This window comes from Mytilus californianus, unplaced genomic scaffold (genome assembly GCF_021869535.1).
Source record: "Mytilus californianus isolate M0D057914Y unplaced genomic scaffold, xbMytCali1.0.p SCAF_3, whole genome shotgun sequence".
Classification (NCBI taxonomy): domain Eukaryota; kingdom Metazoa; phylum Mollusca; class Bivalvia; order Mytilida; family Mytilidae; genus Mytilus; species Mytilus californianus.
Genome location: NW_026262679.1, coordinates 79,554,880 through 79,558,950, shown reverse-complemented (window position 1 = coordinate 79,558,950; position 4,071 = coordinate 79,554,880). Strand labels below are relative to the sequence as shown.

General features: G+C 31.3%; 1 long non-coding RNA gene across 1 annotated transcript; it reads right to left on the bottom strand.

Annotated features, from left to right (window-relative positions):
- Positions 1-571: 571 nt before the first annotated feature.
- Positions 572-1,961, bottom strand: LOC127735145 (uncharacterized). The gene is made up of 3 exons (XR_007998136.1): positions 1,745-1,961; positions 1,254-1,339; positions 572-769 (listed from the first exon to the last, which is right to left on the bottom strand). It is a non-coding gene; the product is annotated as an uncharacterized LOC127735145 (long non-coding RNA).
- Between the last annotated feature and the right edge of the window lie 2,110 nt (positions 1,962-4,071).

The window sequence follows — 4,071 nt, the reverse complement described above, 5'->3', positions numbered from 1 at the left end:
TTATGGTGCATTGATGATATATTGGTTTTTAAGTTGTATTTTTTTTTCATTTAGGTACGTTGTAATGTTATCAATGATGCTTATAAATTTGTTGTCCAATTTTAATGGTATCCATGTACGCTGTAAAGCGATATCGTTTGGACTTTGTTGTTGTTGTTTTTTAGTTTCCAATTTAAATGTAGTTTGTTGTTTTGTTGATATTTTAAATGTCGTCAAGGCATTCACTTATTGAAAACGAGAACGTTATTTTTTTCCTACGGTTTTCTGTTTTGTATAACCAAGAACAGTGACACCTGTATATAAAGGTCACCGTCGGGACCAAGGAAAATTGGACTTACACCAGGATTACCTTATAATTGTGGTTCAAAATACTACAACAGCGGGACAAGAAGAGGATGACCTGACGAGAAAGGCGTCCTCTTAAAAGAGTGTCCTTTGGCGTTCTCTTTAAAGAGGTGTCCTTTAAAGCGTGTTTGACTATACTCTAATAACAGAAAGGTTGGTTATTCAAATCAAAAGTAGATCATTTTGCGTTCTAAATGCTGAACTACAGTCGAAACAAACAAGAACATAAAGTACAGACAATTTTTAATATGGATAAAAAATCTTTGAAATGATAGATGTTCACCAATACTGAAGTGTTCTGTTTCTGATTCAATTGAGATTATGCTATGATGGTTGCATAAATCCGTCTAATCTGATGTAAGATGTCCAACATAATGACACACGTTTTTTTTGTCTATGAATGAACAAGGTTCTGCATGTCAACCTGTATTTAAAAAAGAAACAAAAAATTTAAATATAGTGTTAGCCATCAATAAGAATGCTGTATATACTGTTGCATACGTGTAAGCTATATAGCTATATAATTCAATTAATTGATAACATTTTTTTACAATATATCTGTCAATATATTAGTGTCAGCACAAAGTATATATCACCATTAAATCATTTTGCCAGTGAATTGTGTCATTTTTCACAGATAACTGGCATGTACATTTCAGATTATTATATTTACAGGAACGATCTCTTATACAGTGAAAAATAGATTTCACATAAACATTTAATTCATTACAGCTTTTTAATATAACATTTTCTACTAGATATAAATATCATTCAATTCATTTTTTTTTAATATATTTAAATGCTTTTAATTTCAGGACGCAGGAGGCGAATAAGGCCTCTGCAAACAACCCCTTCTGTAAAATTTTAATTCGAAGCGTAATATACAAAATACAAATATATCAACTGACCTCGTATGCCCATAAAAATGTTCTCTAACCAGCAATTCTGTTTCCAGTAACGTTGAATAGGTTTAAGAAGAATAATCCTCCGAGAACTATAAAATCAAATACAAAATACTACTATTACCACTATTTATAATAATATTTGTAATAATTTTAATTATTATTATAGAAATACGAATAGAAATAATAATAATGCTATTAATTATAATTCTGAGATGCCATTTTAAAATTAATAATTTTACATTAATACATTTATACCAGTATTGAAAAAAAACTTCTCACTTGTATACATTTGACATATCAATTTTCCGTATAAAAATCTCATCTATGAAATGTGTTGACAACAAACCAAATGTTAAGCTTTTAAATAATATGCGAATACATTTTATGCGTAAGGCATATGCCTTATATAAATACGACTTCACTTGTGATATGCTACAGCCCAAACACCTTTTAGTGTTCATATAATTCATGAACCTAGTACTAGCTATACTCACGGTAGTTAAAGAGTCTAGCCTGTTTCAGAGACTGGTAACTATTGGCAGCATAGTTTGCATAGGGAGCCACCTGTCTTGGTTGTTGGTATCCAGAGTATCCAGGATAATAAGCACAGGAAACCAATGCAATGATGCAGGGAAGGATCAGACAAATGGCTACTTTTGTGTTCATTTTTATATTTGACTTTCTTGTCTGAAAGAATATATTGTAGAAAGTAAAAAATATATTTCATAATGTATTTGATAATAAAAATATTATTTGAGGTGACAATGTTATTACACAGACACACAACTATTTGCGATAATTGGCCCTTTCTCCCAAGAAAAATGTATAATGATAAATAATAAAATAATGGAAAATTAGTCAGTAGTCGAAAATATGCATGTAATAATGATATGGAAAGTACATGAATGTCACTGGATTTTATTCCTACCTACCCAAATATTTACCATTCCTTTAAAAATTGTTAAACAGTTGCTTGTCTTTACCCCCGCCCCTCCCCCCTAAAAAAAAGAATATTAAATTCAAACCGTATTTAAAAAAAACATATATACTACGATAGGAACAATTTCCAAACTTACCTAGAAGATTTGAAATTGAAAGTGGATAGCAAACAAGGTTTACATGCATTTATATGTAACATAACTTCCTTATTTAGCAGTAGTGGTCAGAAGTTATGTCTATACACCGGCAACATTATGAAATGTCGTCTGGACGAATACATTCTACAAAACAGGTTGTTCTATGAAAATTATACACTACCAGTTATGTAAAATAAAACGTTTGAAGTACAACTACTTGAATGATAGCTGGGCATAAATTAAAGAGTAATGCAATTTTTTCATCAGGATTCTCTCTGCGCAATTTGTTTTAAAAATATAACACAAATGTTACATTTATTGTCAAAAGGAAAAGCTGTCAAATTTATAAAAACAAATATAAGAAGTCTATTTCAAATACTAACAAAAAATCACAGTAGTTCTTACCTTAATTTTTCGGGTTCAAATAAACCAGCCTAAACAAGATAAAATTTTCAGTTAAAATAATTTAAAAAAAATGTTCATCTAACTAAATATGTGTATCAAGGTGTACACTATATATCTAACGCATAATTCAAATGTTTTTTTTTCTTTAAAAAAATTAGTTACAAAGCAGATGCATATAATTGTCAAATTATCATTTTTCATTTGTAAAACTGTTGGACTGCAAATGACGATTCTTCAAAAAAAAAGATTTTTTTATTTTATTGAAATTTGCTGTTATAGAACTTTTAAATTAAGGTATGCATCTCCCTCATGCATTGCTCTGATTTCTTCGCCGGGTTTGTATTAAATTTTGTCATTTTCGGTTATATTTACTCTTCAACGTGTGTATTATGCTTGTATTGTGCTTTGAATTTTCATCATTCTGGCTTGGCCATCACTAAAGAGACAAAAGTCGAACTGCGCATTTGGTGAAGTTCAATTGGAATGTTATTAAGAAGTTTCAATAACAATATCAAAGGATATGTGTTTTCATATAGACATTTTTATGTAATAGATTGTTATTGTTGATTTTATTTTAAACGGAGGCCCTGTGTAATATCGTAAGAAATTATTATTGGGTTATGCCGCTTTGTAAATCAAAGTTTAACAACCTTTCAATTTGTAAATGAAATGTTTAAACGTAGACCAGGCTCGATAATCTACTTTTAGTTGATATTTCATTGAACTGATTCCTTCATTCATTTGTCCAATAAAAACGTTAATAGCTAGGCCATTTTTAAGTGTACGCCCGAATCTCATCGAGGGGTTCGAGGTCCCCTAAGCTGGTCCAGGGCAGGAGACGTTCTGGTAGGTCGCGAAACCCCCCGGAAGTTCACGCGTTATTGAGAAAAGATACCAATATCTGTCATTGAAAACTCATATCAATAGCAACATACTTGATCGGATATCAGAACAAAACTTTACGATAAAAGAGATGATTTCAGCTTCCAATTGTGAACTTTTCTTTCTATGTAGCAACATTCCAGCAGCACCTGCATATGGATTATAAACCTCCCAGTTGATAAGACATTCCAGAGCTTGCATTTCATATCATTATTTCCTTGATAGATGGTTGCTGCTTAGAAGGAAGCTACTGAACCAAGTGAAGAGTTCCAAGTGGTGAAGTTGAAATCATCCCTTCGAAAATTTTACGGTCGACATCACGAGTAGGTTGACCGTTATGGAATATCTGTTTCACTGATTGCTAATGACGACGGATATGTTCAAATTTTGATATTACCACAATCCCGTCCTCTTTTCCTCGAGTGTGACCTACCGAATTAGACTTATCACTGGGTTTG